The sequence below is a fragment of the Lontra canadensis genome, unplaced genomic scaffold, assembly GCF_010015895.1.
Source record: "Lontra canadensis isolate GAN:19392208 unplaced genomic scaffold, GSC_riverotter_1.0 scaffold55, whole genome shotgun sequence".
Classification (NCBI taxonomy): domain Eukaryota; kingdom Metazoa; phylum Chordata; class Mammalia; order Carnivora; family Mustelidae; genus Lontra; species Lontra canadensis.
In genome coordinates this window covers 2,640,400-2,667,721 of record NW_022631049.1, presented here as the reverse complement: position 1 = coordinate 2,667,721, position 27,322 = coordinate 2,640,400, and the positions used below count along the sequence as shown (strand labels likewise).

General features: G+C 45.3%; 1 long non-coding RNA gene across 3 annotated transcripts; it reads left to right on the top strand.

Moving 5' to 3' along the window:
- Positions 1-1,897: 1,897 nt before the first annotated feature.
- On the top strand, positions 1,898-15,364 carry LOC116877998. 3 transcript variants are annotated; one of them, XR_004384752.1, is made up of 3 exons: positions 1,898-1,985; positions 13,630-13,751; positions 15,161-15,364. It is a non-coding gene; the product is annotated as an uncharacterized LOC116877998 (long non-coding RNA). The 3 variants fall into 3 exon arrangements; XR_004384750.1 differs by lacking the exon at positions 15,161-15,364 and adding an exon at positions 14,593-14,630; XR_004384751.1 differs by lacking the exon at positions 15,161-15,364 and adding an exon at positions 14,590-14,627.
- The last annotated feature ends 11,958 nt before the right edge of the window (positions 15,365-27,322 follow it).

Below are 27,322 nucleotides of genomic sequence, written 5' to 3'. Positions count from 1 at the left end.
ATGCGTTGGTGCCAGGGCCCCTCACTTCCCTGCTGTTCCTGCCTTTTGACTGATCAAGGGTGAGAAGTGACCTTGTTAATTGGAAAGCAGAAAGACAGTGCCGTGCCAGGCAGCTTGGGGTTGGATCATGGCTGTTTCAGATGTTCTGTTTGAATCCAGCTGCTCAGGACTGGAAAACCCGGGGTTCCCAGGATATCACCGGCCCCCTTCTGAGGCAGAGAAGCCCCTAGCGCTATGGGAAGCTGAGCTTAGGGTCAGGCCCACACCTGGGGAGAAGCAACACCCACCCCAGCATAGTTAGCTCATTGTCTGGGTTACCCAGAAGGAGCTTCCAGCGCCAATTTTGGAGAGGACACCTGTGAAAATCCCTACAACCTGGGTCATGAATAATGATGTGGGCAGGCAGCACTGGATCCGTCCTACAATCAGTGGAGCTAACTGGAAAGCAGGGGAGGCAGAGGACACGGCTCTGAAGCATAGAGAGTGTTCTGCCCCCTTCTCATTTGGAGCCTCCTATGGTTCAGCCATCTATCTGGACGGCTGGTGGTGGTGGCAAGTCAGGCAAAAAGCAAGCTGAACTTACATTAGAGAGCTTGAGGGGGGATGTCACATTTGCTGGGGGTAGAAGGGGAGGGTTAAAACTGGTAAAATCTTTAAACATTACTATCTCGTATTTTTGCTCCCTCTAAATTTCAGTGCCAGTGACAAACCATGAGAGACTCTTGACTCCAGGAAACAAACTGAGGGTTACAGAAGGGAGGTGGGTGGGGGGATAGGGTAACCGGGTGATGGACATTACGAAGGGCACATGGTGTATTGAGCACTGGGTGTTATACATAACTAATGAATCATTGAACACTACATCAAAAACTAATCATGTGCTATATGTTGGCTAATTGAATTTAAATTTTAAAAATTCTGTTTTTTTTTTTAAGAAAAATAAAGTAAAAAGAATAGGTATGCTCCTCTGTGGGGTGCAAGTGTATCTCAAATAATTCTGACTCCAATTCTTGTCCTCTAAGCCACACTGCCACAGACTTTATCTTTCTAAAACACATCTATTTGCATCACTCCTTTGCTTACAATCTATGACTCCATCCCCATTCCCTGCAAGATAAAGTCTAAATCCCTTAATATGATGCATGATGCTTTTTCATATGCTGAGTCCTAGACCAGGTTCTCATGTCAGTCTCCAGGACGTGTCCTCTTTCACTGCGCCAGGCTGGCCCTGAGCTCCCAGAGCAGTCATTCAACCTCTGTTCTTTTCTGCATCATGATTTTTTATTTAAATGTGTTACCTCTATTGGTCATAAGCTTTTGAGTGTATGGACTGTGCTAGATACATAGGTGGTATTTGATTAAGCTTCAGTGATTGGTGGAGTCTATATCACACCCCAAGTTCCAAAGACACGAGGAATTTTTTCCTTTTTTGCTTTGTTTTCTGAGATCATCAGTGCGTGCTGAGGCAGTCCCTAATGCTCACTTGCTACTTTCCCTCTTCTTATCTCCCTACCCTTTTCTTCAGCTACTAAACACTCCTCTCACCTCTCACCATGCCTCTCTTGCTTTCCGAATGCCAGACAACATTTTTCTTCCTAGAGAGAATGTCAGGAAGACAAAGCGGGGCCCATCCCCGGGGAAGAGGTGGTTCCGCCTCATCCATCTGCTCATTTTCAGCCAAACCTAAATATAAACCATGCTGTTGAGGAGGAGGCTGGAAATCACTCGTGTGGAGTCGTAGCCAGAGATAACGCCGTAGAGCGGGGAGTAAGAGACACAGGGGTCAAGCCCAGAGGTCCCAAGGCTAGGCCTGAGTATGAAGGTTGCTCCTGATGTTGAGCATCTAGGAGGAGAAGAGAAGGCCTCTATGAGGTCACTGAGTGACACACCTGGCAATGGGTGGGGGAGCTGGTTGCCATGAGGGAACATACCGTGAACCTGTTCCAGCCCAGGCACAGAATATGTAGTCCAGGGACAAGAAGGAGGTATTTCTGGGTTGGGTTGGGTTGGGTTGATGAATGGTGGGGAGCTGGCTGCAACTGTTCATGATGTAAGAACTCCATTTTTAGCACGTGTGACTCTTTGGGTTGCTTGAGACAAAACAAAACAAGACTCAAGCCCCATAATCTTGTAGAATCCTAGGAAGGACGTGAAGGGCATGGTACTGGCCATACAAGGGAGCTGGAATATGGGAGTTTCCCATCTGGCTTCAGAAAGGACCCTCTGTGAACGAGGCTCACAGAAAAGTAAATTTCTCTGAGTTCAGCTGCCGTCAGATCCAGCCTCCATGTTGTGTGACAGGGAATGGGGAATCTTATCAGGAAAGATGGGTATGTGTCAGCCTGCTACTGAGACCCTCCTTCTGTTCTCAGGGATGTTCAGTAGGCATGTCCCCTAGTGAGATCATGGCCGTCTTCAAAGAAGCATAGTAGAACCTGGGCTTGGGGTGCCTGGGTAGTCAAATTTGTTAAGCTTCCAACTCTTGATCTCAGCTTGGGTCTTGATCTCAGGGTCGTGAGTTCAAGCCCCATGTATAAGTTCGGCTCTATACTGGCCATGGAACCTACTTAAACAACAAAAACAACTAAAGAAGAAGAATCTGGGCTTTACCAGATACCCTGGCTTGTGGGTTCTTCTCGAATATCTAGTGCTATTGGGTTAGCTCATTAATACCTAGCATTCATAGACTTGGAATATCAACTAGGGAAAGACCAATGTTCTATCACAAGTGGTATGCAGCTTATCACTAGTAATTAAGAGATAAGGGAATTCAAGGCATCAAAGGACAATAAACTTGCTTAATTCTCAGACCTCAAAAGCTTAAGTGGGGAGTCCAGAATCCGCCACTCTCCACTCAGTTCTGAATGAGGCTATCTTAAGCATAATCAGTATACATTTTCTAAGTGGATAGCTTTAAAAAATCCACTCCATTCTGGACCCTAGAATCCCAACTTAACCTCCCTCAGTGTCCTTGAGCCCCAAAGCCTCCAGGGCACAGTCAGGTTTCAGTCCAATTCACCCCAGGTAGTGTTAGCTTGCAAAGCAGCCAGACAGAGACCTTCATGGGCTTTTCCCAAGCCCTTTCCTCTTGCCGGAAGTTGTTCTTACTGATACCCAGCTCTGTTCAGGAGCTTGGTACTGCCCTATTTCCATGGATGCCCTAGGCTTCCTTACAGAGTTTTCTCCAGAGGTTCTGTTTTGGTTATCTATTATTGTATAACAAATCATCCCCAAACATAGTGGCTCAAAACAACTATTTTTTATTGACATAGTTCTGCGGATCAGTAACTCAGGTTGGGTTGGGTGGGCAGTTCTTTTGTGGGAATTGTCTGGGCTTACACATGTCACTGCAGTCATTTGGCAACTCTATGAGGACTCGTGAGGGTAAATTCCCCTTATTCACACGTCTTGAGATTCAGTGCTAGTTATTGGCCTGGCCTTGCCTCTGTATGGTCACTTGCCACTTAGTACCCCAGCCTGGGATTTCTTAAATGGTGGCAAAAGCATTCCAACAAGGGGAAGCTGGAAGCTACAAGACCTATTGGGGCTGAGCCTTTGGAATTAACACATCATTTCTGACACATTCTGAGGTCAAAGCAAGTTACAAGACCAGCCCAGATTTCAGAGATGGGAAAATACACTCCAGCTCTTACAGAGAAGGGCTACAAAATACCATGCCCTTGCTGTCCAAATTCCCATAGCTCCCCACTGTAATTAGCATGAAGTTCAAATTTCCTCTTGTTTATGGCCCTGCATAACGTAGGCCCTGCCTCTATTTCTAAATTGATCTACAACCCACCTCTCCTTGACTTGCTACGAACAGTTCTCCCTTTAGGGCTTTCATATGTGCTGTTTCCTCTGCCTGGGATGCTCTTGTCTCAGATCTTTGTGAGACTGAATTCTCTTTTAAGTCTAAATGTCAGCTCCTCAAGGAGGCCTTCCCTGAGTACGTCTCCCAGTTCCTTCCTACCACATTACTCTGTCTTATCCTCATGAGGCCCTTAGCATTATCAGAAACCAGCCATTCATTCCTGATCTTCTCACTAAAATTTAAACACCATGAGAGCATAGCCATTGATTCTCCGGTTCACTTTTGTATCCCCAGTGCCTAGAACAGTGCCTGTTGGCGTGTAGGTGCTTAATGTTTGTTGAAGAAATTAACCATGTGGTAAAAATCTGTATCAGCTTAGAAGGTAGGACAAAAGAGGGGAAAAGAAGAATCTCCATTCTCAAAGTTGAGATTAAAAAAAAAAGTGGGTTCTTTTCCTGTAATTAGCATACATTGCCACCGAGTGGCAGTAGATGTCTTAAGCATCTGGGACAATTTACTAGCCAATGTTTTTCTTTAGATTCAAATGATGTTTGCCCAGGTCCAAACTAACAGATTAATAGTAATTTATTTTCTACTTTTTATTTATTAATTATCTAGTAGACTTTTTAATTTCATTTTAAAGATTGACTTTTTTATTATTTGAGAGAGAAAGCGCGAGAGAGCATGGGGGAGGGGCAGGGAGAGGGAGAGAGAGAATCCCAAGCAAACTCCCTACCCAGCACAGAGCCCAACGGGGCTCAAGCCCATAACCCTGAAATGACCACCTGAGCTAAAATCAATCGGATGCTTAACCGACTGGGCCACACAAGAACCCCTTAATAAACTTTTTAAAATTGCTGACTTAAAACAATAGACAATAAAGCTGTTTATCCTTAGAGAACAAACATTTTTCTTAGAGAAGCACCTTTTTTTCTCTATTTCATTAGTTACCAATTATCACTAAATAGAACTCTTCTCCCATAGCCACGTTCTGATTATTATGTTCCTTTTACTTTATTACAAATTCTACCTTACAGTCACTGTGCCTCAGGGCCGACATGTGGAGCTGGACCTTCAGGCTAGATTTATATTGCAAAGTTTTATGGCTTCTCTCAGCGACTAGCTCTATCCTCATTTAAAGCCTGCTGATGGCTTCGTTCCCCATGTGTTTCAACTCCCTTTTTCTCAACCCTAACTCTTTTATTTCTCTTCCCTGTATCAGAATTAGGAAGCGAGAGAAATACACCTGTTCCTTTATCTTAAACACATGATTCTGCCCCAGGTTCTTCCTAATACAAGGAAAGTAATTTCTACTTGTCCTTAAATAAGAGTCAAATATCTCCCTCTATTCAGTTTTCTCATTGGGAGTTCTTTGAACTAGTGATTATGTACAATAGGGCTTATCTTAGCAAAGCCATTGCAATGGTTCCACAAGAGGCAGTTTATACGAAGTGTTTTTGTGATAAGAGTTCTCTGAAACTCTTTTTCTATAGAAAGAGATAGCGCTCTTAAACAGAAAAATGAAGCAACATTTAGACAAAGCTCCTGATTGGACATTTAAGCTCCTCAGAAGAGCGGCAGTCCCAAAGGGCGGACGGACCTCATGAGTCAGCAGCTGGGCTCGGCTATGAGTCACCTTAACATCTCTGGGACCACGTCCTCTCCTCAGCTCACACTCCTTCACCAGGCATGCTAGGGGTACAGTAAATGCTTCCTGAGCTCTGTACAGGAATGACCCAGACCCGGGCATTCCGCAGCACAGCTGCCTAATCCAACCTTAAGGGTGACTTTTTTCTTCTTTCTGCGGCCGTGGCCCACTCAGACTTTTGCATATTGCTAACAAAATCTGATCACCCTGAAGCTAAATGTGTTTTAGAATATATATGCAATCAACAGTCATTAAGACAATATTTGTGTGCAACAAATGTTCATTGAATGAATGAAGGAAAATGACCAGGGTTCATAGTGTTAATTTATATTAGTGTCTTCTGATATTTTCGTATTGCATGCCTCATTAATTAAAAAGTAAACAATCCTCAAAATGTATATTATAATAAGTTATTCAAATGTACTATTGTACCAATGTTTTCTGTACATAAAAATATATACAAAATATAAACTAAAAAGGGTAAGATAAAAAAGTAATGCTTTTGGGGCACCTGGGTGGCTCAGTGGGTTAAAGCCTCTGCCTTCGGCTCAGGTCATGATCCCAGGGTCCTGGGATCGAGCCCCGCATCAGACTCTCTGCTCAGCAGGGAGCCTGCTTCCTCCTCTCTCTCTGCCTGCCTCTCTGCCTACTTGTAATCTCTGTCTGTCAAATAAAATAAATAAAATCTTAAAAAAAAAGTAATGCTTTTAAGTAATCATCTTATTACTGGTAAATTTTTATTCTCACTAAAGTCTTTTACGTATCGTTAATATTTTTTATGAGAACAACACAGTTGAATATGTTGCTTTATGTTTTAAAATCTTGGTTTAGGGCTTTGTGATAAAATCATTCAATGGTCTAGTTCTGAGTTTGGTTGGTTTTCTCACTTGGTTTTAATTGCTGTCCGAGTGAAAAAAGATACTTTGTAGCTTCAAATGGAAGGCTTGCACCATCAGCCTCTCCTATCAAATCGTGGTACTCATTACTCAGTAAAGCTCACCAATTATGCAAATGTTTTGGTGGAAATTTTGTGGAAAGGAAATTCACCTTTCTATGTTCTCTGATCTCAACCTGATTTTCTTACAAAGAATCGGAAAGGGCACTGATGGAATATAGCTATGTTTTCATATTTTTATAAAATATGTTGATGATTGACTGTGTGATTGATTTTTTTAAAGCTAGAAAATCTGGTTTCTTAGTGTGAAGAGATGAAAGATTTCATAGGTGGTGCCTATGTCGTGTTCAACAAACATCACATAATGATGAAAACTATGCTTTCTCCACAGAACCAGCTGCTTCTGAAGCGCAGTTTCTATTTTTTTTTTTTTTTTTAGGATTTTTAAAAAACTTATTTGAGACAAAGAGCCAGCACAAGTGGGGTGGTGGGGGGGTTGTTGGCAGAGGGAGAGGGAGAAGCACACTCCCCTCTGAGCAGGGAGTGGACTCTGGGCTCGATCCCAGGACCCTGAGATCATGACTCGAGCTGAAGGTAGACATTTAACCAACTGAGCCACCAGTCTCCCCTAAAAAGCAGTTACTTTCTCAGTCATTGTTAAATTGCCACTTTTACCCTGAAGAGCAGATTAGGTGTATGTGTATATTATGTATGTATTTATTCTACCTGCTAGGCTGAAATCTAGTAGTTACTTGTCATTTATTTAAAAGGGGAAATATTTGGATGAAATTGTCAATCCCAGCACATCCTCCTAAATGACCACTCTTAAGGACTTTGCTGGAAGATAACCAGCAAACTTCTCCATGGTGCACATGGATTGCATGATCACTCCACCTGTCATTACAAAATAAAGATTTTACTATATTGTAGAGGATTTTATTTTTGTAAAATTAATCCCAACCCTAACATTCTCTATTTCTTTATGGTCCCACCAGTCAAAACGTGGTTCGTTAACCAATAGCATCAGCATCAGCTAAGAGCATGTTAGAAATGGGGAATCTTGGGCACCTAGGTGGCTCTGTCAGTCAAACGTCTGCCTTCGGCTCAGGTCATGATCCCAGGGTCCTGGGATTGAGCCCCACATCCAGCTCCCTGCTCAGTGGAGAGTCTGCTTCTCCCTTTCCCTCTGCCTGCTGCTCCCCTGCTTGTGCTCTCTTTCTCTCTGAATCAAATAAAGAAATAAAATCTGAAAGAAAGAAAGAAAGAAAGAAAGAAAGAAAGAAAGAAAGAGGAAAGAAAGGAAGAAAGGAAGAAAGGAAGAAGAAAGAAAGAAAGAAAGAAAGAAAGAAAGAAAGAAAGAAAGAAAGAAAGAAAGAAAGAATCTCAAGACAAGCCAGAATGACTGAATCAAAATCCCCATTTTAACAAGACATCAGGTGACCCACACACATACTCAGGTTTGAGAGTCCTGCCCTATGAAATTGTGGCTTCCACTTCTTGGTTACAATACCTTGTTTAGGAAAAATCAATTAAAAAATTTCACACATGGGGCAAATCCATAGCCTGACTGGTGAATCTTTTCTTCCTCCAAATCAAAATTCTTTTTTCTGCCACTCCTTCGGTGGTAACACTAAGTTTTCAAGAAGTCATTTTCTTTCTTTCTTTTTTTTTTTTTAAGGTTTTATTTATTTATTTGACAGAGAGATTACAAGCAGGCAGAGAGGCAGGCAGAGAGAGAGGAGGAAGCAGGCTCCCTGCTGAGCAGAGAGCCCGATGCGGGGCTCGATCCCAGGACTCTGAGATCATGACCTGAGCCAAAGGCAGCGGCTTAACCCACTGAGCCACCCAGGCGCCCCCGAGAAGTCATTTTCTGTGGACAATTACATCTTCCTCAGCATCTCTGTCCGTTAGTGACTCTCTCTCTCTCTCATGCACAACACATGATAGTTCTTACACGGTTATTATTGAAAAAGAACCTAGTAAGACCCTTAACTCAGACATGTGTACTTTCACCCCAAGAATAACAAACCTCCTACTCAGTATAATTTGTTCCGTACACATTTCTTCGAACCTTCAACCACGTTTCTTAAGCGTCTGTTAACATTTGCTGGGGAAGGAATCCATTCTAGTTTGTGGCCGTATTCTCTTCCACATCTGTTTCAGTCATTTTTACCACAGACGGAAGAAGACAGAAGATGTGTGATATTTTGCTTCTAAGAAATCCTTAAAGCTGCTCCTTTACTGTTGCACACGGACGTTTTAAAAAAATACTGGATTGGGTGTCACCCAACCTAAGATACTTTCCAAGGCTATTGTAGAAGTCTGTGTCTGCATGCTGAATGCTTAACTCTCCGGCATTCTACTACTACTCCCGGTGCCTTCCTACTCACGTGGGGTGTACGGCCAGGTACAACACACACCTAGGGCAAATTAACGATAATTCATGATAGCGGATGTACATATGTCTTTTAAAGACTCATCGATTCCATGTTTCTCATTTGACTGCTTTCTCATCAGAAGTGATCAGATCGGGCGCCTGGGTGGCTCAGTGGGTTAAGCCGCTGCCTTCAGTTCAGGTCATGATCTCAGGGTTCTGGGATCGAGTCCCCCATCAGGCTCTCTGCTCAGCGGGGAGCCTGCTTCCCTCTCTCTCTCTCTCTGCCTGCCTGTCTACTTGTGATCTCTGTCAAAAAAATAAATAAAATCTTAAAAAAAAAAAAAGAAGTGATCAGATCACCACTGTTGTGCCTTGCATGGTGGCGGACCCAGAGCCCCTTCACGTGCAGGGCTAATGGTCACCTGGGCCACTTCCACACTGTCTGTGCAAATCTTTTACCAGTTATTTCTCTGCAGGAAACTTTTAAAGCTGAGTGAAAGGAGAGGGTATGCCATGTGTAGACCCCTGATTTATATCAGTGCAAGATCCACGGGGGACAACTGTGTACGCCTTGACTAATTGTTTGTAAAACCCACAGCAGTGCACTTCAGTCCTGCTTCGAAAGCAGAGGGAGGTATTTGTAGAATGGATCTGCCTGGACATTGAAAGGAGGAGGAAGGGCAGGTGATGGTCTGTTGGGTTGGCTGAAGCAGATGGGGACAGCTGCCTCATCCCAGACTTGCCTTCCTGCCCCCTGAGCTACCCCTTCGGTTTGGCCCCGGGGGATCTGACTTTGTGGATCTAGGAGATTATTTCTTGGCCATGCAGTTATAATATGGATGTAACCCACAGCAAACACTCCTGTCTCCCCACATACACTCTTACCCTCTCTCACAGTTCAATAGTCCTTTCTTGTAAACAAGATTTGGAGAGAATATTTTTTATTTTACCTAAAAGCCGATTCTACCTACTCCATTGAGGCGGCAGAGGGCTGTTCCCCTATCTACAATAGCAGTAAAGCCGACTTTGCTGTCCTTAAGTTTTATATGGTAGTGCTGACCCTCTCACGAAGGATTCTCCTCCAGACGGCTTTACTCATTAACCAAAGCTGAGTGTTAACCTTTGCAGACATAAATAATACAGCAGCACCTTGGCCTGAACGGAAGAGGGAATGGCTAAGCCTTTGTCTTTTTTCCCTTGGATACTTGCGAGCTTCTTTTTCTTGTGTTTGACAAAATGTCAAAACAGTATTTCTCTTTGTGTTAAGAAATTCTTCATCTAGCCCTGAACCTGTGCTCTCTGCCATTTAACTCTGCAATGTGTGTGGTGGGGTGGGGGTGGGGGTGCGTGTGGGGCTCGAGACGGGGCTCAGCCACATGATGTGTTCTGGCCGGAGGGATGTTAACAGACATGACAGACAGTCTGCACATGCGCACGGGCATGGCTCTTGCTCCCTTGCACCCCTGCGATCACCCGGGGAAAGACAAGCTGTGCCAGCCCAGGGTCCCAGGATGGAGCTGAGGGTCAGGTGGAGCAGAGCCCAGGCACGCCAGTCACTCCAGTTACCACAGACTCATCCCAATGGGCTGATAATGCTGAGAATCAGACAAGTGAGTCCGGCCGAGATCAATGAGTGGAGCTGCTTAGCTCACCCCAACTTGATTCCAGAAGTGGAAACACAGACACCTACTGGAGAAGACCCCTGGGTTTCCACGGCTGTTGGTTCATTGGCTCTGGGTCTACCCTCTTGCCCAAAGCCTGCTCCCCATGCCTTGCCACGACACTCTGGACCCATGCAAGCCCCCTCATCAGGGGCCCCTCTCTAATCATCATCCCCGACTCCTACTTCACAAACCTCTTCCTTATTGGCTCTCTCTCATCAGCATGGGAATCATCTCAGGTCTCTCCTGTCATTTGGCCCTTGTGTCTTATCACCCTCTTCCACTCACCAGCCCATCTCCTCCACAGGTACAGTCTTGAAGGAGAAGCTTAGCCCTGCTTCCAGGTTCCAGTCCCACTTCCCATTCACTCTGCTGTTGCTCTCCTGTCATATCACGGAAACGGCTCCTACCCAGGCCTTTAGCGATGCTCTAGTTGTTGAATCATGGACTCCTGTCCTCCTCCTCCCCTTTGCCCTTCTCTCCCTCCCTCTTCTTCTCTTCCCCCTGCTGTCTATCCTTCCTTCTTTTCCCACCCCTTCCTATTCCTTCGGCCCCCTTCTTCCCCTCTTTTCTCTTCTCCTCCCCGCCCCTCCCCCACATACTCCCTCTGGCATCATGCTTTCCTAGGTTGTCTTCTCCGCTGCCCCTCCAGCTGCCTCATGGGCTTCTCATCCTTATTCCATCCTTATTCCAGACTGCTTGGTTCCCTCTCTCCTCAGACCTCTCCTCTTTACCCTCTCCTTAGAATAATCTCATCCCATTCTCATTGTCTCTGATAACAATAATAGGCTGGTGACTCCCAAATTTTTAAGTCCTGCCAATTCCCTGTACTGAACTCCAGATACATATGTCTAAGGGTCTGTTGGATATGCCAGAGATAAATGTGAGATCTCTAAAATGTAATGCTCTCTTGTCCCCCTTAGACTTCCTCTCTCCCCTGTGTCCACCATGTCAGCAACCAGTACTATCCCACCCACCCAGTAACAGAAGCATTAGCCGCAGCTTCTCTCCTGCTTCCTTTTCCCACATTCACCTCATTCTCAAGTCCTGTTAATTCTACCTTCCTAACACATCTTCAGTCTGTTTGCTGCTCTCTATCCCATGTCAGCTACCTTAGTTCAGGCCATTTTTAATCCTTTGACTTGATTACTTCTCCAGGCTCCTAACTTGCCTCTTGTCTTCACCTTTCCCGGCCCTAAGCCATTCCCATACTGCTACTAACACCATCCTTCCAAAATGAATATTTGGTCCCCTCATTCCCCTACTTAGAAGCTTTTAATGATTTACCATTGCCAGGAACCACGGAAGGCTCGTTGTGATGGGGATCCTGGTTAATCTCTTGGCATTCCCTTAAACCAGTGGAAAGAACCGAAAACTACTCACAGCTGCTCAAGGACAACCTGCTTTCTCCCTTTTGCAGCTTTTGTACCTCTAGCTCTGCCTGCTTGGAACAGCCCAGGTCAGGTAGAAGCACCCCTGTATCCCCCACATGCATGGGCACCTCACCCCCTGCCTTTTCTAGCACTTACCCCTCTGCTTGCCCTCAGTGGCCTCCTTCCTGGTCTATCATCTGTACGCAAGTCCTTGAAGCAGGGACTGTGTCTTGTTCATCCCCGTATTCCCAGAACCCACCTCATCTAGGAACATGGTAGGCACTCAATCCATGTTGATTGGCTGATTTGCATGAGGTAATAAATGATTAAATTAACACATATATGAGCCACAGACCTTTCACCTGAAAGCATCTCTACCTTGTATACCCGAGTGGGAAGACCTTTTAATTTCTCTCACCTATCATCTACAAATGAGTTTCATCCTTATTCTATTGGTGATATCTTCAGGTCCTATAAAAATGTCTTCAATTCTTTTACTAGTTATCTCGGAGCACTATGCCCCTCAAGCTTTCCCTGTCTCTAATGGTTGCCATATGGGGACATGAGACACTAATGCTCGCTTCAATAAGCCAAAGTTATTGTTAAAACAAACTGAACTACCTTTAGCTCACCTCCCATTCTAAAGGGCCCACTAAAATTGATTCTGTGAAATAGGCTTTTAAAAATATCCTCCTTAAGGAGAAAATATAAACAGGGGAGGGCTGTCGGCTCAGCAAACACAGGCCTCTTTGGGGGCACAGCTTGTTTCCCTTGAGCGCACAGGAGGTGGTAACACCATGGGCCCAGTGCTCTCTGTGCCTGTTCTCATCCACGCTGGTGGACCCAGGCTTCTCAAGGATCCTGAGGACAAGAGGATACCAGATTCAGCTCTGACTGACTTAGGGGATGACCCAACTATGACCTGCCCACAACTCATATGTCTGTGGGTTGATGGAGACAGTGTGCAGAAGCCTGGAAGCACAAAATTTCTTGTTCATTGTGTCATGGGTTCTCCATACTGATAAACCAGACTATTACAATTCTGCATCTAAAAACGTTTCTTAGGGGCGCCTGGGTGGTGAAGTGAGTTAAAGCCTCTGCCTTCGGCTCAGGTCATAATCCCAGGGTCCTGGGATCAAGCCCCGAATTGGGCTCTCTGCTCAGTGGGGAGTCTGCTTCCCTTCCTCTCTCTCTGCCTGCCTCTCTCTCTACTTGTGATCTTTGTCTGTCAGATAAATAAATAAAATCTTTAAAAAAAAACAGTATTTTTAAAAAATAAAAAATAAAAACATTTCTTAGGACTTCATGAAATCTGTGCATTAGACCAATTTATACACATACACACACACACACACACACACACACACACATTTTATAATATTTGTTGTCTAAGCCTTCTGTTTACTATCTTCTAAGCCTGTAAGCTGTAAATAGCTCCAGACTGAGCATTTTCTGGCAATATGATCCATTTGGGGTCATATTGTGAATCAACGGTCCTGGAATCACCATCAGGAAAGTACTTCAAGACTAGAACTCAGTGGGGTGCCGGGGTGGCTCAGTCAGTTAAGTGTTTGCCTTTGGCTCAGGTCACGATCCCGGGGTCCTGGGACAGAGTCTGGCTTTGGGCTCCCTGCTCAGTGGGAAGCCTGCTTCTCTCTCTCCCACTCTCTCTGCTTGTGTTCCCTCTCTCACTGTGTCTCTCTCTGTCAAATAAATAAGTAAAATCTTAAAAAAAAAAAAAGACTGGAGTTTCAAAATGGAGAAGAAAGTTTTGACTCTCTAACTCCTGTTGGTAGACACCCTTGGCAGTGGTCACTTAGCTAAGTGGTTTCCTGGAACTCTGATGTCTTGTGTCCCCTGCCAGGGTGAACTGTGTTTTCAGAACCCTGAAAACACACCCCAGACAGAGAGTAAAGAAGGACAGGCTGAGGAAATGCATCAAGGAGAGCTGGAGAAGCAGTGGAAACTCAGAGCAAAGAGCCCCAGGTAAGGTACGAGGAGGAGAACCCGTGAGAGCTCTGAGTGGGACCGGGAGCTGTCAACTGCCTTTGGGGGTGCTGAGATATATGTATATGTCATGTCAATTCTACTTTGAGTCAAAAGGTGTGGAAGAACATATATAGTAGAGAGAACTGTTAAGATGAGAAACTACAGGGTACAGCAGAGGAGCAGAAATGAGTTTCAGAGAATCAGGCTATCCAAGGGTCAACCACAGTGTGCCAGCCTTGGGTCTAGCAGGCACATTCCCTCTCTCAACTGACACAAGGTGTGTTGTCATAACCCATGCCAGACCTTCTGATTTTGGACAAAAGAAGTAGAGCTCGGTGTGTGCAAAGTTCTGAATGAATGTTTTCTCTCCCAGCCATGAAAATCATTAAGTACATAGATCATGGCTCCCAGTGGCTTCAAAAGATAGTAGAGTGTCTCAACTCTCATGACTATCCAACCCCATCAGGTAAAAGATGTATATTTGTTTATTAATAGATTGCAAGCATGCATTACTATACTAATATAATATACATGTGATAAAATACATACAAAAAATAGAAACTAAGCAATATATGAGATAAACATACAGACTTTTTTTTTTTAAAGATTTTATTTATTTATTTGTCAGAGAGAGTGAGCACAGGCAGACTAAGAGTGGCAGGCAGAGGCAGAGGGAGAAGCAGACTCCCTGCTGAGCAAGGAGCCCAATATGGGATTCCATCCCAGGACGCTGGGATCATGACCTGAGCTGAAGGCAGCCGCTTAACCAACTGAGCCACCCAGGCATCCCAAACAAACAGACCTTTTAACATCATACTTTCTTTCCACGTGATAGCAGATTGCAGTTTGTGCCTCCTGTTGTGGTGAGGATGGGTCCCCGCCAACAGTGAAGAGCCTATAAAAGGAAGATCAAGAGAGTCAGAAGCCGGCAAGTTCTTCACAGAGGGGATGTATGTGGTGACGAAAACTTTCATTTCTGGAAATATAATGGACTAGAAATCCTGACAACCTTTCCATTCCAAAATAATAAGCAAGCAAGCACAACAATTTAAAATATTGAATAACAATTTAAAAAAATTCAGAACCCTTGGGGTAGTGGATAAAGACCCAGTATGTAAAAACAAAGTGGCCAAGGAGGTAGCAACTGCCCTCAAGGTTTCCTTGGCCCCTGTCATCCATTCCAGTGTCTTGGGCTTTGTCACCATGCTGGGGATGCAGGGAGTTGGAATGACAGGGATTCCCCACATACTACACCCTCAGCAGAAGAATAAAAGGGGAGGTGTGGGGTGGAGTGGGTTATTGCTCTTCCCAAGGACACAAACAAGGAAACTTGTCTGAAGTTGTCTTGGCCCTAGGAAGAACAATCTCTCCCAAATAAATATCCCATTTTCCCCATTTCCAAACAGGTTTGGAGCTGGAATTCACACTATCTTTATAGACCAAAAAGTACTGAGATTAGTTATTGGGAATTTAGTTCAGAGCAGCCCAATGTTGAAAGCATCCCTGGCAGATGGCAGAAGCAAATGTAAATTCTTTCTGGGGGAGCATACTTCAGCCCCAGTCTCCTGTGATTCCCACAGATAACAGCCTGAGAGATGGAAGCATGGAGGAGAGAGAAGGTCAACCACAGATCCAAGCAGAGTGCCTATAAAATGGGAAGAGCCAATATTGGAAGAGTGAAGGCTGAGGACTTTCCAGAGATGGAAACACAGTAAAACCCAAGCAGGCTAATAAAGAAAAAAAAAAAATCCACACTCTGACACACTGTAGTAAAACAGCTTTCATACCGAAGTCAAAGAACAGATCTTAAAAGCAGGCAGAAAGGAAACTTAGATCACAGGAACGGCAACTGACAGCCATGAGCCTCCTCCATAGCAACATGGAAGCTGGAAGTAGAGGGATCCCAGACCCAAAAGGCTGAGAATCAAAAATGGTATACACTGTGAAAGTGTCTTTTGAGAATACAGGAAAACATTTTCCAGACCAATGTCAAGAGAGTTCGCCACCTACAGAACCTCCCTTGATAATCTCTTACTTTTGAGAGATCCCTCCTCATTCTCTGAGAGCAGTTCTCCCCGTGCTGGACCGGAGACAGGCAGGAGCGGTTTCTACAGGAGAAGACCGTCCCCTCCCTTCCTCTCGCCTCACACTTCCTCTCTAGGCCCAGGCCCCATGTGTCCAGAGCTACTGGGAAGGGTTGGGTGCATCTCTTCTCTCCACACTCTTACCACCTTGTTGACAGGACCTGAAGGAGCCCCTGACAAGTTGTTCTTTCCCTTTCCCCGATTGGGCTGTCTGCACCAGAGGTTAGAAATCAGCTCCTGCCCAAAGGTCAGCCAGTCTGACATGAGGGACTCCTGTGCCCCACAAGTCAAGGCCAGAAGGGCCCACTCAGTTGACCCAAGGAAGAGAAGGCTCATGACCTTTGGTTTCCAGTCGGCCTGCACTTGTCCCCACCTACAGGAGTGCAGTGGGCTTGTCACAGGCAGTATCCGGGTGACGCTAGCTGCACTGTCAGGGAAAGTGAGAGGAACGCAGCGGAGAAAACACCAGGAGGCATAATTAAAACGGAGCACTAATAACTCTGCCCATCAAAAAGCCCCTTTCCTCGTGGCTCTGAGCGCAGTTCATTAAGCAGAGCTGCCAGCTGGAAAGGGGCAGGCAGAGCACGTGCCAGGGTGGGTCTTCCTCGTCCTTGAGGCCCAGCACACAGACCTGCTCCCTGAACCCCTCCAGGCCCAGCCAGCAAGACAGCTGGTGGACTCCGCGTGCCACTTTGAGCCCCTCATGATGCAGGGCCTCCAGGCGGGCCCACCGCACCCCATCCCAGGGGAGGAGCGGCGGTTCTGCAATGAGTTCACTCCACGATGGAGCCCTTCAGGGTCCCAGGAGCTGGCGGAGCTAGGACTGGTTGTTCTCGGAGAACCTGACCATCCACTACCACAGCTCTAATCGCAGGATAGAGGAAGGGTCCTGGAGGAGGTTCATGTGTGAGCCGGGGAGGCAGGCGAAGTCCAAGTGTCTGAATAATTGTATGACTTCCAAATAATACCAATGTTCCACTGTTCATCACGGAGAAGGAAAGCTCAGGCATAATTCCTGCTTCATCTGCTGCTTAGAATGAACTTGGTGAGACAGAGGTTACTGGGATTCTGACTTCACAGATGGAAGATGCTGAGGGGTAAGTGAGGAGGCCAGCACCCTGTGGCTGGGAAGCTCAGAGCCCTAGTCCTCTCTACCCAAAGCCCACGCTTTCTCCAACTAAGCTGGTGCTCCAAGCCTGGGATGTTATGTGAGGACAGAAGACATTTTATTAATACTTACTGAGCTCTGTCCTCTGGGCTAGGAACCCTCACAGGGTTTTATGTGTGTTAACTCTTTTAATCCTGACAGGGAGTAGGGAGGAGGCACTATTTTTACTATTCTACAAAATTGGAAAACTAAGGCCCAGAGAGGTTAAGGTTCTCAAGCAAGGTGCTAGAGCTGGTAATGTGGCTGGGATCAAACCCTCCAGAGCCTTTGTTCTTAATCCCTCTTGTGAGTGTCACATTCTTGCATCCTTCTTTTCTCCTTCTTCCGGCTCTTGTCTTCCCCTTCTGTCCCTAAATAAGGCTCTGGTAGATACTAAAATGATAGATCAATATAAAGAAAATGTTCATTTTTTTTTTCATTACCAGTGCTGCTGCCTAGTAGCTTTTCAACCTGGAGTGCCTCTTTGGCTGGTTTTCCTGAGGAGGGAAGGGTCAGCATTATTAAGGCATCTGCCTCTTAAACCCAGTCCTTCTTGAAGCCAGTGGCACAAGGGATTCTAGGCACTTTATGGCCTGACTGGCCAGGACTGAGCCCTGGGCTGGGCAGCGTTAGCCACTGTTCCATTTCTGTGACCTAACCTAGGGCCCCATGTCCCAGGGCCGGCATCCACACACACACACACACACACAGGTGCTGAGGCCCTGCTTACTTCCCCGCAGCCTGGATCAGGTACTGTTCCGGAAAGGTTAGCACAGCAGGCCTGCTCTCCTCACTATGCCTCCCCAGAAAGCAGGTGTGCAAGAGGGCAAGCCAGCCGATGAGGGGGGCTGCCCCCCTGGTGTTATGCATAAGGTTTATTAAACTGCAGAGCCTCAGAGCTTCATCTGTGACTGGCCAGTCCTCAGCAGCCTGCCTTTGTCATTCGTGTCACCGACCATGTTTCACTGCCACAGCTTTATTAGAATGTGATGACACCTGCAAATGCTCCTTTGTTTGGGCCATTGACTGGACCATATGCCGGAGTCTCTGCCGATAGAGCTATCGTGTATTAATTAGTGCTGCTTTGGCTTCTGCAGACACTGCCAGCCCAGTCATGGGGAGAAAAGGTTACCTTCAGGGACAAATATAGAGAGGAATGGACAGGCCCAGGTTTTCTGGCCCTGAAATTTGTACAACTGTGAGGGCCTTCTTTAAGGAAAATAATACAACATTATGGATGTGAAATTTCTGGGCCCTTACAAGGGTCTATGTGAGTGGGACGGGGGTGCCGATAATTAACCTTCATCAGCTTGATGATAAGACAATCTCCTGTATCAGGTGAAGGCTGGAAGCAAGCCTGCCACATCCGTTGTTGCCATTTGGGTAGACCTCTACCGTGGCAAGTCTGGGGGGTCTATCGATAAAAATTGGTCTTCCTCTTTAGCGGTCAGTAAAGGAGAAGAATGCAGGAGGAAGAAAAAGACACAACTCCCAACATGACTTCAATGGCTCCTCCTAACAGAACACAAGGCAAAGGGACAGAGAGAGTGGAGAGAACAGAAATTTTCAAAGAGTGACACACTCACTCACTGGACTCCCAAAACTCATCAAGAAATGCTTTGACACTAGTTTGGAAAGGGGTGTGGGGAGAGGGCTGAAGTAATGAACTAAAGTGTCTTTCACTCATCCCACTAACAAGTCTTGCTGTTGTTGGTAGGTAGAATCATCACTATGTTGGCTATCTTCTATTGTTCCCCACCAGTTGCCCCCTTCCACTGCTTCCATCCACTGTCTGCCTGTCTCTACTTTGCTGTTTGCCCAAAAGCTACCTCTGTATGTGGCATCACCCAGGCTTCCTTGCCTCTAGCCCACAGTTGGTCTTGGCCATTGGGAAGCACCAGTGGGAGACCAGAAGGTGAGAGCAGAAACAAAGACTGAGGTCTTTCTTCCCTGTTCCTCCCTACTTCAGTGCCACTGTTCTGGCAGGGGCTGAGCCACCATGGCTCCATGATTACAGTTGTAATGGGCTCTGGTCACAGGCCTAGAGGTGGCAACAATTTCCCACTGTTAGTATCTAGGTGCCCAGCATACAAAGGACTGTCAGCCTGTCCTATAAGGCCTCTTACGAAAGAAAGTCATGAATAGAGGGAGGAAAAAGAGAGGGACACACAGAAACAGGGAAACAGGTAGAGAGTAAGACAGAGAAAGAGAGAAACATACTTGAAATGATTAAATGAGAGCTCTTTTCCTTTGCTAAACCCAGCACGGCCATTCTCAGTCAGGATCTCTGAAAGATCTTTGAAACAGAGCCTAATGTAAAAGGTTGAAGATTTGTAAAAGCAGCAGGGACTCTTATGTGGAAATGAAGGGGAAGAAGATCACACATGGTCTTGAAAGGAGATCTGTTGTTTTGAAGTTGGAGGTTGTGCTAAGGGTGGCCCTTCAGCAGAAACATTTCTCTCAAGTCTTTAGAAACTGATGAAGAGTAAATAACAAAGCAAAGCCTCCATTTTCCCTTTGGCTGCTGGTGGGTCAGAACCATCTGGGCTAGAAGAGCCTGCTGGAGAGCTGAGATCTTAACCAGTGTAACCCCAATTAGTCATGGAGCTCGAACACATTCCTAAACTCCAGTGAGTCCATTTCCTTTTCTGTAAGATGGGACTGATGATGCCTACTTCCCCAGGCACACTTCATGAATGGAAGCTTGAACAAACATCACACTGGACAGACGTGCAAAGCACCACATCAGGGCTAGCTCCTTTTATAAACAGATGACACTTGGCCCAAGAACAGAGATTTTTTTTTTTAAAGATTTTATTTATTTATTTGACAGAGACATAGCAAGAGAGGGAACACAAGCAGGGGAAGCAGCAGAGGAAGCAGGATTCCTGCTGAGCAGGGAGCCCAATGTGGGGCTCGATCCTAGGACCCTGGGATCATGACCTGAGCTGAAGGCAGACACTTAATGACTGAGCCACCCAGGCGTTCCCAGAGATTGTTTTAAGTAAGTGTTACAACCATATAGGTTTTCCAACATGTTGGAAAGAATCCCAGTAAGAAACAGAATTCAGTGAGGAAACGCTAACAAAAAGCCTTCTTCCTAGGGTGTGGGCAGGGTTAAGAGAGACAGCAAGGCATGCTGAAGCACCCAGAAACTATCAAGAGTGGGAAGCCGTTACTACCTGCAGGCTTGTGACCAGAACCCAGCGAGAGCTAAAGCCATGGAGGAAGGGTCACTCAGAGTCACTTTGAACAAGGAACTCAGCCCCACTTTAAAAACAGAGGGTAGGAGCTGAAAGTGCCAGCATAAATCTCTTGGTTGTTTCTCCTGAAGCATATTTTGGAAGTAGGTGAGGGTTTCTATTATAAATCAATGAACCTAATGGGTAAACATTTTTACTGACGTAACAGAATTTGTTAACTTTTGTTCCAGGATAAATTGTCTAGGACTCTTTAAAGAACAAACATTTTGGCTTATTAAAGAATAAACACTCACTTAGAGGGGTTTCTGACTTGCCTTTGTTTTGGAAACTTAAACATGTCCATGACTAGATAAATATACGCAGCAAGAAGCCTTGGCCCACAGCTTTTCCACCGACCACTGGCTTTTCTCTTTGGTGGCAGGGCCATCGGCCCACTGCCCACTCGCCCATTATCTGATCTCTACTTCAGATCTTGAGGAAGGAGGCCCAGTGGTCCAACTGGCATTTCAGGGTTGCTGATTCAGCTAAGAGGTTGGCCAGAATCTTGCCATTCTCCTATATAGAAGCTTCCTCTTAGCCGTTTCACAGTTCCTCTCTCACTGCCCCAGCTGCTGCCCAGGGAAAGGCTCAACCTCTGTACCTTGTCCAAGAAAATTAATGCAGGACAGAGCCCTTCACATTGGCCAGAGGGTCCCTGGGGCCTGTCTGTACACCGAGATTTTTCCACAATAAGAAATTGATTCCCAAGAACTGCAACTAAAAAATAACTTGCTATTGATTACTTTCCTGCATCAAGGAAGAGCCAAAAGACATCAAAATCTTATGACCAAGAGACGCCAAATGAGCAGATACCCTTTGCTCTGGGTCATTAGTTTCTTCCACCCTGCTAGGGATTCTGTAAATCACCCAAAACACACAAAGGAAAAACAAAGTGAGGGCAAGGCAGTGAAACTGACCACAGAAGGACCACTCAACCCAGCATACTCCTGATCTGACAGCATCTTTACAGCTCCATGCCTTGAGCGGGATGCCTGACCAAAAATCTTCCCCCAGGCTAAAAGTCTCTACCTGCTGAGAAGTCAGATGATGAAAACAAATGGGAAAATAATTGAGCTGGGACTCCATTTGAGTCGCAAAATTTCAGGGACGAGTTCCCTCAGCCCAACTCAATATGAAGAATACAACTTTATTACACAGCATCTTTTACTCTAGACCTAAAAATGCTTTTCAGAGCAAATTCACTTGTGATTTGGACAATTTAAGACTTTCAGGCCAAGGAGACTCTAACGTCTTTAGGTGAGATTTGAAATGAACTAGAAACCCAATGAGGCACAGCTGGGGTCCTCCTGAGGAGGGTCTGAATGAATCCTGCTGCCTCAGCTTCAGGACCTCCTGCGCTGGAACCTACCTTAACTATCCATTTGGTTTTCCATTCTCTGCTATGGCTTGGCCTCTCTTCCCTCTGGCTTCACCTGTCTTCCCTCAAGCTTAGGCTACACCTGTCTGAACTGCCCTCTGACCTCCCAGTTCAGGTCACTCGGACTCCAGGAAACTTCAGGTTAGTTCAGGAACTGCCCTATTGAGTCCTTCTCAGGGAACAGAAAGTCAAGCCATTTGTTGCAAAAATGAGGGGATGGAAACTAGGAATAGGGACAGGGTAGAGTGACTGAGGGGAGTGGTAAAGGATTACATTGGTCATTACAGAACCAGACCAAAAAGTTCCAGATGCCAAGAGGTTGGCATCCATAATGCAGTAAGGATGGCCCCATGATAGGCTTCCCAGGCACCACTAAGTAGCAGAACTTGAGGAAGTGGGTGGCTGGATTTCCAGAGTGGGAATCATCAGAGTGCTGATTGCCAATGAAAGGATGACACTCAGTAGGCACAGGAGGGTACTGGGAAGAGTGTTAGTGGAATGACTATCAATGAAAAACAACAGTAGAAAAGGAGGGATCTCCAGAAATCCCCAAGGAACTGGGAGGCCCAGCAGAGTCAGAGAACTGTGTTTGGTTGAGACTGGTGACATGTGTGAGAGAAATAGAGAAATGGCCAAGAGTGAAAATTCCAAATTTCAGACAACATGAAGGGAGAGGGAGTGGAGTGGCTTGGTTCAAGGTGTGGCCATGGTGGTGGGTGGACAAAGGGAGTGAGGGGTCTGGACTGGGCTGATAGATAACAGGTCCTTATGGACCTTGAGGTCAATGAGCCTAATGGCAGGAAACAGATCTTGCCAGAGGACACAGAACTGGTGAATAGCAGGGCTGTGACTGGAGTCTGGGCCTCTGGGCTACCATCTTTGTGTGTTCCATGTTAATAAACACTGCCCGCCTTTCCTGCTAACTATTGTGCTAGCAGCAGCTCACACCAAAGAAAGCTTCGGGAAGCCTCACTTAGATCTGGAATTCTAGGTGTCATGATGGCAGCCCCTTTCCTGTCCAGGAAAACCCTGGGATGTGTCTATGAGGCTGAGAATCCTGACTCCTAGCTCACCTCCTCACCTTGGGTTATGTCCTTCAAAGTACACACCTAGTGGTTAGCCTAGAAAAAAATGATGAAATGGATTTCTTTCTTTCTTTCTTTTAAAAATGAGGTTCTTGATTCTTGTCTCCTGGTGAGCTCTTAGTTCCTGAATGACCCTGTGTGTCAGCGGGAGATGCCACGAATGCCAGCCTGTGAGCAACATGGAAACAGCATCTCAGCATTCACTTGAGTTCCAACTTAACATTTCTGGCATCCAATCATGGTGCTAGTTTTTGGTGCATGTTCAAAAGTCAGTACCACTACCAAAAACAAAATCGAAAGAATTGGAACAATGTTGTGGGTTTTGTTGTTGTTGTTGTTGTTGTTTTAATGAAGATTTCCTCTTAAAAATGAAAACTGAGCTACCAAGAAATGCCCATAAGCTGGGGGACAGGGACACTGTGATCCCCTGTAAGTCACACTGCCTCCCTGGGCTTTCTCATCTGTTGCAGTATCTGAGGTCTCTTCCAGCTTTAAACATCTATATGAATCGACCTAAATAATTAAATAGCTTTTATGGACCCCAAAAGAGAAAGAAAATGTCTAGTTCAGTTGCTGTTGTATTTTTTTTTTTTTTTTTTAGAGCCACCAATAGAAACCCTGCACCAGTGTTGTTCGGGCTCACTTCATCTTTTCCTTTTCTTTCATTGCATCTCACATCTCAGCAGAGAGTTTATCTTCACTCTATTTCCCAAATCTCCCATATTATCCTCATGGTGTCTGTGTGACTCTATTCACTGTATTGAAGTTTGGAATACTGTTTTCTTGAAAGATAACACCTGAAGCCAAATTCTTATACAAGATTGTCGCCTCGGTTTGAAGAGCAGAAATGAGTTGGTAGTAAAGATAAGGCCCTCCCTTCACGTTAAGACCAAAGAATTCTGAAATCTTTAAGAAGCCCAATTATTGACTGCATACTTCACTGACAATGCCAAAATAGATACATTATGCTTTACAGTAAAGAAATATCACCTTTAGTAAAAGGCAGGGACACAGGTTCCATTTAATCATCATTTACACAAGAACTTGGAGTCCCAGCATGACTTATCCCTTATCACTTCAAATATTACGTCATTTATTCCCAGCTCAGTTCAATTCCCTTGTGTTGGATGTCTTCCTTTACTGAAATTGATCTTTGTTAATACCAGGCATAATGTGCTCTTCATTTCTTAAAGGAAACCGATGGACTCTTGCCATGACAGGGGATAACTGGAAATCTATATACTCCGGACACCAATTCCCCATCAATACACTGAAATGTCTTTTCTTTAAAAATAACCGCCCTGCATGAATGTGATCACTTTCCCAAATTAGTGTAATCGATGCACCCTGAGACCTTAATGATTCAGAAAGTGCATACTCAAGGGATATTTTAACAGCTATTTTGTAAGGAGATAAAATATGGGCCAGTTCACTGAAGACGCATTCCTTGAGTTTAGGTAATACTTAGAGCTCGGCGGAGAACTGGACCATGTGTCAGGAAGGCTGATGTTACATGACAAAGAGGGCAAATGGCGTTGGACCTGCAATATTTTGTCCTTTTCCAGGCCTTCAGCAGAAGACTTTGTGTTTGAGGACACGTCAGTTATTACAGCTGGGATTATTATACCAGGTATTACCCAAACCGAGATGAATCTCAGTTTTCTATCCTGAAAACCTGAAATGATAATAATTTTTATTTCTTGGGGATTGTCTGCGGATTTGAATCTAAACAAAGTGCCAAAGCATGATGGGGTCTATAAAATAGCTCTGAGGGTCCCTTGAACTTCTTCCCGCAGCCCTTCCTGTCTCTCTCCAGTGCAGCACGCTGCCCATGGAGGCTATTCTGGGAATGTTGAATAAATGAATACATGAGTGAGTAAGTGGCCTCCGCCAACACCCTACAGGCAGGCTCCAGCTGCTTGTCAGCTGGAAGGAACTGGCTGCATTCCTTCCAGATAAAAGGTAGCAAGTATACCTCACTCGGCATTTCTAAGCCATTGGCAGACATAAATAATCAATCACAGCATTCTCCCCAAATGTGGTCTTCAGACAATTTCTCAAGACAATGTTCCGGGCAGCCATTACCAATTGTTCAGATGTGATACCGGAGATAATATCCATCTGAAATCTCTGAGGCTCTCCAGATCGGTGTCGGGGCACCTGAGGCTCCCCTTGAGCTGACGTTAGAATCACTGATTCGTCACAGCTCCTGCCCTAGACTGTGAGGGCTGCCCCCAGCACCAGCCAGCTGCCCTGTGCATGGGCAAGGTGGGAAACCAAAGTCTGTTCAAGGGAAGACCATGCTCTCTGCCAAAGGACCCTGCAGAGGGACTGACTGGTTTTATTTTCACCTGGCAGTCCTCGACGCTGCCCAACCCACTTTCTTTCTCAAGGGAAACAGCCCTTTGTTGATGACCTGAAGTCTCTGGGCTTCCTGCTCTTGGCCCAGAAATCCCTCAGAAGTTACCTGGTTTAATAACAAGCCCCATTCTTGTTCTTTACCTGTGTGTCTATCAACCTTCTCTGTTGCTTCTGACTTCATCTGGCCCCGACCCTTGCCTGAGAACTTGCTTCTTGCTGCTCAAACCCTCACCTGAATCTCTCTAAACTTCTGATGTCTCCTTGTCTCCTTCCAGTCGTTGGATACTTGTCTGCAGTTCTGATGACCCTGGGCAAGTGTGAGGAACATGATGCTGGATGCTTCTCAAGGCTGTCAGCCTCTACTAAAGAAATATCCAACACCCATTACCTGCTTTTCTTGCCAGGCTCCTTCAACTGATTATCTAATTTAATTTTCAAAACAAAGGCAGGAGGTTGAAACAACACCATTATAACCTATATGGGACTATAGATCTAGAGTTGATAAATAATGTGCCTATGGTCACAGACAGAGCTGGTGGGTGGCAGAGCTGGGATTCAAGATCTGGCACTGCCCATTGACTACACTGCCTCCTGAATTAATGCATGCATGGCGGGCTTTCGGTAGGGGGGTTCACACTAAAAAGAAGTTACCTCCTTCCACTCCTCTCCCCACCATCTCTAGTCTCAGCGCTGCTCATCAGAACAACCCATACCCATGTGACTCATGTGAGGGGAGGGAGAAATAACCGTCTTTCTGGGTACAAGAAACCCAATACTGTGATTTGTGGCATGGGGCCTGATAATTAACTAAATAGCATCTTTTACAATGAGACAATCTCACTAGTTTTTATTACCACATTAAAATGTGAATCTTAAGCAAAACAAGAATATAAATCTTATTGGAGGATGCTGAAGTTTAAAACAATATATACTCAATTCAGTTCTCAATAGAGAGCAGTCTTTATTGAAGGCTATAAACATTTCTGCATGCCAGAGGGGAAATATGACCATAAAACTAGTTTCTATTTAGTGATTTGGTAAATGAATAGAATGTTTGTCTAGGTCCCAGCAGGATTCTTGGGGGCAGTCATTAAAGCCCCATAGATGAGAGCAACATTCTGTGGATCAATGTCACCAAGTGCAACGTTGCTCCCTGGGGGTGATCATGGTATTTGGGGGAGGATATCTTCCTTTTGGGGGACTATTTTGTGCAATGCAGGACATTCATAGCTTTGGGAATAGAGTCCTTCCCATTCCCAAAACGACTTCAATGTATTCCCTAAAGAACCCATAGGTGTGGCACTCCTCTCCCTTCTATGTGAGTAAACCAGAACAGAAGTGAGCAAACCAAGGGTAAGTATTCACTTCTCCAAGCCCTGGTTATTTCCTCTGTACATGGAAGACAGTGTCATCTGCTTCTGACTTACTCCACGACATGTGATTGTTCAGAAGAAGAGAACAAGAGAAAGTGGTCAGAGGAGGAAGAATAGAAAGGAGTTTAAGGTTTCCACTTTATCAAAGGTAAAATCTCAACTCTTACACAGATATGAAATGAACTGTCACTATTAATGAGGGAACTAGTAAGATGTTACCACTAGTTCAGAGGAGGATTCAAAATCACACACATACAATAGCTGAAAATAAATATAGATACCAAACTAGTCAATATCTAGAAGGCAACAAACACCTGCCTCTCTGTTGGATACAATTTGCATTTCTATGCACAAGAATCACTTGTATGGCTCTCAGGATTCCACAACCTGGTAGAGCTGCAACATAGTTTATAGACAGGGAAAGATGAACCACAAGGGTGCTAGAGGGAGGGCACCCAGCAATCAATTCTGCTTGTTTCCAAAGTGTTTCACAGCTGATATGACCATGGCTACATCTCTCCTGCAATTCTCTCCAATCTCTCTTCCTTCTCTACACCCTGGCTATACAATCCTCTTTAACTCCATCAAACAGGACAAACTCATCCTTATTTTGGAAACTTTGCACTTTTGTTTCTTCCTCTTGAAAATCCCTTCCTCCAGATTTTTTCATGGTGGCTTCCTTCACATCATTCTGTTTCAGCTCAAATGTCATGTCTTCGACAGAACTTCCCACTTCTGGCTCCCTTCACAGTACCCCACATCACCCGTTCTTAATTTATTTTGTTTTTGTGCCTACAACGTGGCTCTTCCCTCGACAATGTAATCTCTGAGGTCAGGGACTCTCAGACCTGTGCACTGCTGTCCCCAGTCCTTGGGTTCTGGGGGTACTCCAGAAATA